At 59.0% G+C, this 11,103-nt stretch overlaps 1 non-coding gene and 1 pseudogene across 1 annotated transcript; both read right to left on the reverse strand.

Moving 5' to 3' along the window:
- Positions 1-1,385: 1,385 nt before the first annotated feature.
- On the reverse strand, positions 1,386-9,051 carry LOC124294308 (annotated as a pseudogene).
- A 467-nt stretch (positions 9,052-9,518) lies between these two features.
- Positions 9,519-9,673, reverse strand: LOC124294344. The gene has a single exon (XR_006904281.1). It is a non-coding gene; the product is annotated as a 5.8S ribosomal RNA (ribosomal RNA).
- Between the last annotated feature and the right edge of the window lie 1,430 nt (positions 9,674-11,103).

An 11,103-nucleotide genomic window follows, 5' to 3' on the forward strand; every position in this document is an offset into this window, starting at 1 on the left:
TTTGGTATGAGCCACGAAATGGTCCGCGAACGCCCGCTCATGGTCTACACCGATGTACGGATCGTGCGCGCGCACATACCGGTACGGTGTAGCCGGCGGACGACGGGAGGTCAGCTCGACCAACCTGCTCCTCTTACTAGCAGGAGCCTGGACGCTAGGACGTCGGCGCCGATACGGTAGTAGCACCGTCGGCTCACGGGGCGAAACCTCAGCCGGCTATTAAAAAAATTTGAAACTCCGGAAACTCGGTCGAAATTTACCGAGACGCATTTGACGAAGTTCCGACAGGCTTCCGGCCCAGATCGACTTTCGGACGTTGCGCATCGCCTCCCGCTCGACTCGGACCGAAAATTTCACAAGTCCCGTCGGCCGTTGATTGAATTCGAAACGCGGCGCATCGCCTCCCGCTCGACTCGGAGCGAAAATTTCACAAGTCCCGTCGGCCATTGATTAAATTCGGAACGCGGCGTATCGCCTATCGCTCCACTTAGACCGAAATTTCATCAAGTTCCGTCGGCTCCGTTCCGACTCCGGGACGCCGCGCATCGCCTTCTGCTCGAATCGGACCGAAATTTTAAAACTGCCGTCGGCCCGTATCGACTCCGGGACGCCGCGCATCGCCCTTCTGTCGACTCGGACCGGAAGTTTTACAAGTCCCGTCGGCCCGTATCGACTCCAGGACGCTGCGCATCGCCCCTCGATCGACTCGGTCCGAAATTTTTACAAGTCCGGTCGACCCGTGTCGACTTTGGGACGCCGCGCATCGCCTCTCGGTCGACTCGGACCGAAATTTTCACAAGTGTCCCGTCGCGCCGCATCGGGGGTCCGTCCGACCGCCGTCGTCCCATCGGCCCCGGGACGCGGCGCATTGCCTTTCGGTCGACCCGGACGAAAATTTTCACAAGTCCCGCCGTGCCACGGTCGGTTCGCGGGTCCAGCGCCAACTATCACGGGACGCGGCGCATTGCCTTTTCGTCGCCTGGGACGAAAATAATTCCCAAGTCCCTTGGGGATCGAGGACGACGGCCGGCGGTCGACGTATCATCGGAAGAATAATTGCGGCCTATAATACCGTCGCCGAATCCCGCGACGTACCGAGGGGGTCCACTGGTCCCTCCGGTCGCGCTTGTCGACCTTGCGTTCGCCGGCCGGCGATCCGAGCTGCTGCCTCGGATACATCGCGAGGGGCAACGGGTACGGAAGAAAATTTTTGTTTTCCAAGTCCCCGCACTCGCATTGCCATCGCACCCGCTCGCCGAGCAGAGCACGGCCGCGCCGATCCGCCCGCGACTCGTCCGACATGGGACGAGCGACGCGTCGCGTGACCGGCGTCGAGCCAGCGCTCTGCAAACACAAACACATTGGGGCCTCGTCTAACCGACAAGACGAATCCCCAAGCCAAGGGCTGAGTCTCAACAGATCGCAGCGTGGTAACTGCTCTACCGAGTACAAGACCCCGACAGGTACCTCAGTCGTCTACAGACGATTCCGAGTCTCGACATCGAACTGGATGACCCATGATCGACCGTTCGAGGCCAGACCGACGAGCGGGAAGATCCCGACGAAGGCCGAAAACCCCGCCCGGCAAACAGGGCTCGTGCGACGACCTGTCCGTGGACCGGCCACCTAGTAAAGTCACATTGTTTCGAGCCTTTCGACCCACGAGACTCCTTGGAATATCGTTGCACCCTTTGACTAGAGAGAATACGGCCTTAGAGGCGTTCAGGCATAATCCCACGGATGGTAGCTTCGCACCACCGGCCGCTCGACCGAGTGCGTGAACCAAATGTCCGAACCTGCGGTTCCTCTCGTACTGAGCAGGATTACTATCGCACCGACGAGTCATCAGTAGGGTGAAACGAACCTGTCTCACGACGGTCTAAACCCAGCTCACGTACCCTATCAGTGGGTGAACAATCCAACGCTTAGCGGATTCTGCTTCGCAATGATAGGAAGAGCCGACATCGAAGGATCAAAAAGCGACGTCGCTATGGAGGCTTGGCCGCCACAAGTCAGTTATCCCTGTGGTAACTTTTCTGACACCTCTTGCTGAAAACTCTTCAAGCCAAAAGGAACGATAGGCCGTGCTTCCGCAGTCTCTATGCATACTGAACATCGAGATCAAGCCAGCTTTTGCCCTTTTGCTCTACGCCAGGTTTCTGTCCTCGCTGAGCTGGCCTTAGGACACCTGCGTTATTCTTTGACAGATGTACCGCCCCAGTCAAACTCCCCGCCTGGCAGTGTCCTCGAATCGAATCACGCGGGAGTATGATCGACGATCGGCCGAAGCCTCACGCCACTCTTACACGCTTGGCTCTACAACACCGTGACAGCCGGGACGAAAGTCCTCGACGCACGCGCTCCGCCTAACCGAGTAAGTAAAGAAACGACGAAAGTAGTGGTATTTTACCGGCGATGTTGCCACCACCCACTCATGCTACACCTCTCATGTCTCCTTACAGTGCCAGACTAGAGTCAAGTTCAACAGGGTCTTCTTTCCCTGCTATTTTTTCCAAGCCCGTTTCCTTGGCAGTGGTTTCGCTAGATAGCAGATAGGGACAGTGGGAATCTCGTTAATCCATTCATGCGCGTCACTAATTAGATGACGAGGCGTTTGGCTATTTTAAAATCTATTAGCGGTTAAATGAAGGACGTGGACAAGACAAATACGTGGACAACACGAACACTTGACACACTGGGGACCGCGGGCCCCTACCTCAGCGACAGGAGCTAGCCGATGCCCTGTCGGGGCTGAGGAAGTTGTGGACGACGCCTGAAGCCGGTCATTTGGTCGAACCGCACCCAGTTGGTATGTGACCCCTGCAGCACCCGAGTCGTGATACCTCCGAGGAGCCTTTTCGTGAGCCTGAGCGAGCGGAGGCTTTGGTGCGATTGCTCGCACCAAACCCCCCTTCATGTGAGGGTGCACGTGGTCGTCTCGATGTTTGCTACCGGGACCGCTAAGTGCGCAGCTACGCCCTCCAGCAAGTCCCGGTTGTCGGCATACTAACCCCGCTTCTTGGCGTGAGTTGTCGAGAGCGGGGTTACGCCTGAAGAGACCTGGGCATCAATGATTGCCCCGCGCCCCTCCTTGCACGCTACAATGTCGGGCTTCCGGTTTCCTTCGGAGGTCGTGAACATCCTCTCCCTCTGGATGTTCCAGCCCTCATCCCTGAGGCCGGCAGCTAGCGTCGCGCAAACCGCGTCGTGACGCTTCACCCTGCCTCCATGCGTTCTCCAGCATTGCTGTACGACGTAGGCAGCGGTTTCCGAAGAGTCGCATTCAGCACGGCAGGTGGTACGCCGGCTGGTGCGTCGCTGCCCACGTGAGGTCCGCACTAAAGTGCGGAGGCAGTTAACTCGGACGTGGTTGTACTGCCCGTAATCACGGGCCGGGATAGCATCGGTCCCGTGCTGGACCCAGTTACTGGACAGGGCGCTCGCGGAAGATTCCCGGAGCTCCTGTCCGTCCACCGACTCGTGCAGTACCGTCGCCCATAGCTGCCGGCGTGCCTTGGCCGATGGGTCATCGCCCAGCAGCCCGGCTTTGCGCAGCGTGCGCCGGGCGCAGCCAAGTTTACGCTGGACCCTTCGATTTGCATGCGCTGCCTGGGCTGCGGAAAAATCGCTTTGGTTTAATCGGCCGAGGCGGCTGATGATCATCGCCGGAATAAGGGTGGTGAGGGAAGGAATACTCAATCCGTCATCCTAAGCTGAGGCGTGGAAGTAGCCAACCGCCGTGTCGTCGGGGAGCCTAAGCCAGGCGCGTACCGCGTGCCTGACTTGTTTGTCGAGCGACTCGAGCCTTCCTGCCGTAGTCCTACCCAGGGCCAGTAAGTGATAGACCCTGGGTAGCAGGAAGAGCCGCAGCATGGTTAGTCGTTGCTGCGGCTTCAGCGGAGCTCTGGTGATGTTATTGAGCTCCGCTCCAAGCTCGGCCTCGACAGTCGTCAGCCCCCCGGGGCTGAACTCGCCTCCCAAGTAACTCTACTTCTGAAGCACGCCGGTTTGGGTCAGAGGGCTGTCCCGTAGTCGAAACAGCGGTTCGACTACGGTTTTGATCTTCTTCACCTTACCGGCGGGCACCAAAGATAAAGCGGTACACTTGGACGGGTTGAGCATCAGCCCCATGCCAGCTGCCGTCTCTTCAACCTTAGCGAGCGCCCTCTGCATTCCCCACTTAGAGGATGTTATTAGGGTCAGGTCATCCGCAAACGCGAGACAGGCAATCCGCTCGCCTTCGAGGATGAACCCGACCTCAGAGGGCACGGCCGCAAGGATTATGTTTGCGACCAGGTTGAAAAGAATCGGCGAGAGGGGGCTCCTTGACGAACTCCGCGCCGGACTGGTACCGGAGGGGACATTCTCCTGTCCGCCGCCAGCCTGGTGGTAGCGCCTTTGTACAGCTCGGCCACATAGGAAACCAAGCCGGTGGGTAGGCCGAGCTGTCCAAAGATCGTTGCGAGCGCCCCGTGGCTTATCGTGTCAAATGCCTTTGCGACATCAAGGGTAGCCTCGTGGAGCTCGCGACGCAGCGTGCGGGCCGTCCATAAGATGGCGTCGAGGACGAACGTATTTTCGGCCGTTCCGTCGGCCGCAATGAACGCACGCTGGCGATCGTCGGTAAGGTTGGCGGATCTAAGGCGGACAGCAAGAATGCGGTGGAGTTGTCGAACCACTACCGAACCGATCGCAATCGGCCGGTAGTCCCCAGGGTTCTCCAGTACCTTTTTCTTCGGAATAAAGATTGTCCTGCTCTGCAGGAGTTGTCTTGGAATTCCCCCCCTGGGCATGACGATATTGTAGAGAAGCGCGCGGATAGATGGCGACACCGCGCGCCACTGCCTCGCCGTGACTATGTCTGGACCGGGTGATGACGACACGGGGACCTTGATGTCATCAATCTCCTGAGCGGAGATTGGGTCCCACGTGTACCGTAGCTCGGGTCTTTCGGGCGGGATCCTAGAAGGTCCTGCGTAGTCCTTAGACGGATGTCCAAGGAGTGGGCCCCAGTGCGTGACTAATTCGTTCACGGTGTGGTTGGTCGAACTGGGGCCTCCTTCTAGGATCTCCTGAGCTACGTGACGTCGATGGTTTTTCCACCCGGTCTGGACTCTGGCGTACTCACGACGATGCAGTGTCCTCCTTGACGGCAGCTGTCCGTACCTCTGGCGGATTGAGTTTGCGGCCGGCTCACGGCGCCTGGATCCAGCTGCAGCGGCTGCAGGGGGAAATACCCTGCCCAACCATTCAATTATGGCAGCGTCTATATTTCCCCCATCAAGAGCATCATCAGCGATGTCGGCCAACTCGTTGGCACGATGATGCTCCTCCTGCCGGGCTATCACGATCAAGCGACGTATAGCTCTGGCAAGGTCCTGCCCCCAAGTTGTGGCGGGAGCAGGTGCCGCTGGGGTTGGTGGTGTTACCCTTGCTGGATCGGCGGAGGGAGAGTGCTCACGCGGTGACGGCAGCGAACGGCTCCTTTGTCCCGGTAGTCTAGTAGGAGTCCCAGGGGGCGAGTGGGCAGCCTCTTGTTGGTGCTGGGCTGCCTCAACCATTCTTCGATAGTCCGGCCTGCGCCGGACCCCTTTAATCGCCTCCTGGGTCCTACCAGGGACCAGAGCGAGAATGTGTAGGTTCATGAACCTCACTCCTCGCTTGGTGGCCTGAGCCTCCTCGCGTGCCATCATACGCAATTCTTCATGCCCCCACCTGAGCTTGGCGCCGGGCAGTTCAATAGCCGCATTTACATCCACAGGGAGCCGTATCCTGCGGTGAACTCCAAGCCCTCGCTTTGTAGCGAAGTCCTGCTCGCAGTCACCGCAGGCATACCGCTCGGGTGCTGGGTCTGGGACGATAGGGTGCGGTTCGTCTTCAGGGACTGGCGTGGGGTCGTCCACTACCCCCACAGCCACCTCCGGGGGATCGGCTAGCTCCCCCCGGGTGCTTGATTCAGCAGGCCCGCCGGGCTGAGGCACGCGGCGGGTTCTGCTTTTAATCTTTCTTGTTTGCGGGCCTGCTGAAAGTTGGTGGGGGGGGCTGGCAACCCCCCCCACCCTCAAGCCCCCGCCGTTTATCGGCCGCCCGCCAGTGGCTGGTCGGTGGGCACGTGACGGCTCCCCGAGGGGAGCCGTCTTTGGGCGGCCGACAGCCAACCGTCGTTGGCTAGATGCGGGTTGTAATACCCGCACCCATTGCCCGACTCTTGCCACGAGGAGGTGACGGTTGGCACATGTGTGTTGCAGCTAGGACGTCGCGAGCACTCTACCACCGCTCCGACACCCAGCCACAACCCACTTAAGAGAGTCGAAGTCATAGTTACTCCCGCCGTTTACCCGCGCTTGCTTGAATTTCTTTACGTTGACATTCAGAGCACTGGGCAGAAATCACATTGCGTCAACACCCGCTAGGTCCATCGCAGTGGTTTGTTTTAATTGGACAGTCGGATTCCCCCAGTCCGTGCCAGTTCTGAGCTGACCGTTGAATGGCGGCCGAAGAGGACGACGGCAACGGCGAACCGCCGCCGAAGCCTCGCAGCAAGGAAGATCCGCGGGAGGCCAAGGCACGGGACCGAGCTCGGATCCGGTTATTATCATCACCTCGCCCAGGCCCGGCACGTCGGCCGAACCCGCTTCCCTACCAAGCCCGACACGCCCCGATCCTCAGAGCCAATCCTTATTCCGAAGTTACGGATCCAATTTGCCGACTTCCCTTACCTACATTAGTCTATCGACTAGAGGCTCTTCACCTTGGAGACCTGCTGCGGATATGGGTACGAACCGGCGCGAGACCTCCACGTGGCCCTCTCCTGGATTTTCAAGGTCCGAGGGAAAGATCCGGACACCGCCGCAACTGCGGTGCTCTTCGCGTTCCAAACCCTATCTTCCTGCTGGAGGATTCCAGGGAAATCGAACGCTTATACAGAAAAGAAAACTCTTTCCGGATCTCCTGACAGCGTCTCCAGGTCTTTTTGGGTTACCCCGACGAACTCTCTTGCGAGGGCCCGACTTGTGAATGGTTCCGCTGCCGGGTTCCGGAATAGGAACCGGATTCCCTTTCGCCCGACGGGTGCGTCACATTTTAAACCGCGCGCGCTCACGCCAGGGGAAACGCTGAGCGAGGCCCGACGTTCGCACAATCACCGGCGTCAGGACGCGCGTGTCAGGCATAGAAATACACCAACATCGTCATCGGATTTCTCCTGGGGCTTAGGATCGACTGACTCGTGTGCAACGGCTGTTCACACGAAACCCTTCTCCACGTCAGTCCTCCAGGGCCTCGCTGGAGTATTTGCTACTACCACCAAGATCTGCACCGACGGCGCCTCCAGGCAGGCTCACGCCCAGACCCTTCTGCGCACACCGCCGCGACCCTCCTACTCGTTAGGGCTTCATGACGGCCTAGGCCGCCTCGTATGCCGCTGACGGCCGAGTATAGGCGCGACGCTTCAGCGCCATCCATTTTCAGGGCTAGTTGCTTCGGCAGGTGAGTTGTTACGCACTCCTTGGCGGATTCCGACTTCCATGGCCACCGTCCTGCTGTCTTAAGCAACCAACGCCTTTCATCGTATCCCATAAGCGTCGACTTTGGCGCCTTAACTCGGCGTTTGGTTCATCCCACAGCGCCAGTTCTGCTCACCAAAAGTGGCCCACTTAGCACTCTGATCCGAGATCTCGTGGCTTCATAGTTCAAGCAAGCCAGAGATCTCACCCATTCAAAGTTTGAGAATAGGTTGAGGTCGTTTCGGCCCGAAGGCCTCTAATCATTCGCTTCACCGGATGAGACTCGTGTACGTTTTGTACGCGAGTGCCAGCTATCCTGAGGAAAACTTCGGAGGGAACCAGCTACTAGATGGTTCGATTAGTCTTTCGCCCCTATACCCAGTTCCGATGATCGATTTGCAGCTCAGAATCGCTACGGACCTCCATCAGGGTTTCCCCTGACTTCGTCCTGACCAGGCATAGTTCACCATCTTTCGGGTCCCAACGTGAACGCTCTGGGTGCGCCTCTTCTCGCAGTGAGAACGAGACGCCCCGGGAGTGCGGGGCCGCATCGTGACGCGGCCCATCCTCCCTCGGTCAGCGCTGGGCTGACCTTTACTTTCATTTCGCCTTCAGGTTTGCTCGTCCCAATGACTCGCGCACATGTTAGACTCCTTGGTCCGTGTTTCAAGACGGGTCCTGAAAGTACCCAAAGCAATAGCGTCGCCGACCGGTATTTGATAATTCGAACGAGCCAGCCAGAGGACACCGCCAGCCAACAGCTGGCCAGGCCCGGGGACGGCGCTAGGTCCGACCACCGGGAATCGCTGACCGCGCTTGCGGCGGGCCCGACGCAGTTCAATGCGGCTCTATACCGTGCGGGTACCGCCGGGCAGCCGGACGGGCAACCGGGGGTCTGCCCCGACGAGAACGCCGAGACAGGCAGCCGACCGGGCCTTAGACCGACACCCAACGGGTCGCGACGTCCTACTAGGGGAGAAGTGCACGCCGGCGCCGCCGGACATTGCACCGCGACCGAGTGCCGTGGACGCGAGGTCCCGACATCACGAGCCGCGGCGAAGCCTGCGTCGCTGACGATAAATCTCCCCGTTCGATCTTTCGGGTTTCTCAGGTTCACCCCTGAACGGTTTCACGTACTCTTGAACTCTCTCTTTAAAGTTCTTTTCAACTTTCCCTCACGGTACTTGTTCGCTATCGGTCTCGTGGTCATATTTAGCCTTAGATGGAGTTTACCACCCACTTAGAGCTGCACTCTCAAGCAACCCGACTCTGAGGAGAGATCCTCCCGTGGCGCGTCACGGTCACTACGGGCCTGGCACCCTCTGCGGGTGAGTGGCCCCATTCAAGATGGACTTGGACGCGGGCCGACGCCCTGGGATAAGTGGATCCTCCCAAACACTACATTTCCCGGCGGCAGAACCGCGGGATTCAGTGCTGGGCTGTTTCCTGTTCGCTCGCCGCTACTAAGGAAATCCTAGTTAGTTTCTTTTCCTCCGCTTAGTAATATGCTTAAATTCAGCGGGTCGTCTCGCTTGCTCTGAGGTCGTCGTAAGATTGCGAGTCCGTCGTCGGCGACGGCCGTTCGTTCAAGAACAGCACCGTCGACACGGACGAGGACACAACGTATTTTTTCGTACGTTCGAGCCACGGAAACGACCGTAAACACGCCCGCCGTACGGGAGACCCGAGAGCCCCCCGCGGCGGAGCGTGGACGGAACTTTATCACATAAGCGGCGAACCGACCGCGCGCGGTCTGTGTGTCGCCGTGCCGAATTCGTTCGTTCTCTCGACTATCGCTAGCACCGGAACGTGACGAACGGCAGCGACAGCTTGACACCGCGATCTGCGGCGACGCGTCGTGACCGTGACATACGTGTTCGTTTGAGGCGACGCGACCTTTGTTTGAGGCTGCGTACGCCCAGTCATTCGCTCGCGAAGGCACGGTGGGCTGTGTTCCCCCGGGGTGGGGGTTTCGCAGCACCGTTGCCTACGGAGCAGTCTGTCGTTGTTAAACGACCCTCAGCCAGGCGTGGTCCGGGAATTGTATCCGTGGACCGCAATGTGCGTTCGAAATGTCGATGTTCATGTGTCCTGCAGTTCACAAGTTGACGCGCAATTAGCTGCGTTCTTCATCGACCCACGAGCCAAGTGATCTACCGTTCAGGGTAATCATATGTGAATTTTGCATTAAAAATGCCAAAATTACGGTTGTTACCGGCTTTCTGTGGTCGTGAGCGCGGCGCCGCGTGCGTCAGCCCTTGCGCGGTTGCGCGCGGAAAGAAACGCGCGCCGCGCGTCAAATTTCGTTCGTGCGATGGTTCAAGAGCCGACGTCGCCTCGAGTTCACGGGTCGTCTGCCGAAATTAACCGGCGCCGGACCCGATTGGCTCGCAATGCAAACGATTGACGGCGGACGGCAGTGGGCCGCGTCAGCAAGCTCCGGGCATCGCTGCCCTCGACGCTGACGCGAGCTTTCTCGTACGGGCGAAAATTCTCTCCGAAACCTACCGCGTTTGCGTCTTGCGTCCGGGGTATAACGGCGTTGCACCGAGGACACCCGGGCGCAGACAGGCTGCCCGCGAAAAAGCGCTGAGACCAGCTTCGCACGTCTCCCTCGTACGACCTGACCGGGTCGAACGAGTCGAAGTGGACCGCGGAGCGGTCCCCTCTCGGCACCGAGTCGGCCAGAGGCGCGAACGACCCGCCGCTGCTCCGCGCTGGACGCGGAGCGACGGGTCGACGCCTCGGCGCGAGTCGGTCGTCGGGCGGTTTTAGCCGGCGACTGCGCTCGTCGCGACCGCGGCGAACGCCGGACACATCGGATCCGGCGTCAGCACCGCGTTCGTTGTCACGACGATTGTGTTGCGCGCCGCGGCAACCGGGCGCGACCGTTACGTCGTTCAAACTTTTGTGAAATTTTGTTCGCGACACGTGGGCGTGACACGCCGCTCTCGAGGCGAGACAGCCCCGCGCGCTTACGAGTCGCTGCTTCGGCAGTACGAAACGTTAATGATCCTTCCGCAGGTTCACCTACGGAAACCTTGTTACGACTTTTACTTTCTCTAAATGATCAAGTTTGGTCATCTTTCCGGCAACATCGGCAATGCCAAGACATTGCCGCGTACCAGTCCGAAGACTTCACTAAATCATTCAATCGGTAGTAGCGACGGGTGGTGAGTAGTATAGCAAGGGGGGTTCTACACGCAGATTCCTGTTACCGACACTTACCGACCGAGCTGCTCCGCGCAGCCCAGACTCAAACCCTTTCCCGCGATGACGTCATAGTCTGCCGTACCGAAGGTCAAAACCGTGCAACCTTACCGACAGTTGTATCGATCTAGGGTCAAAATCGTGCTGTCTTACCGACAATCTTACCGACCCCGTGCAACCTTACCGACAGATGTATCGATCGAGGGTCAAAATCGTGCTGTTTCACCGACAATCTTACCGACCAAGCCGCTCCGCGCAGCCCACCGAGCCGCTCCGCGTAGCCTCAAACCCTTTTTGGCGATGACGTCCCGCATTCTTCTCCCACGATATGACTGCTGATGTGTAACCCACACCGAATTCCTTTCCCACGATAGGACTGCTGATGTGT

Source organism: Neodiprion lecontei, chromosome 4 (assembly GCF_021901455.1).
Source record: "Neodiprion lecontei isolate iyNeoLeco1 chromosome 4, iyNeoLeco1.1, whole genome shotgun sequence".
NCBI lineage: Eukaryota > Metazoa > Arthropoda > Insecta > Hymenoptera > Diprionidae > Neodiprion > Neodiprion lecontei.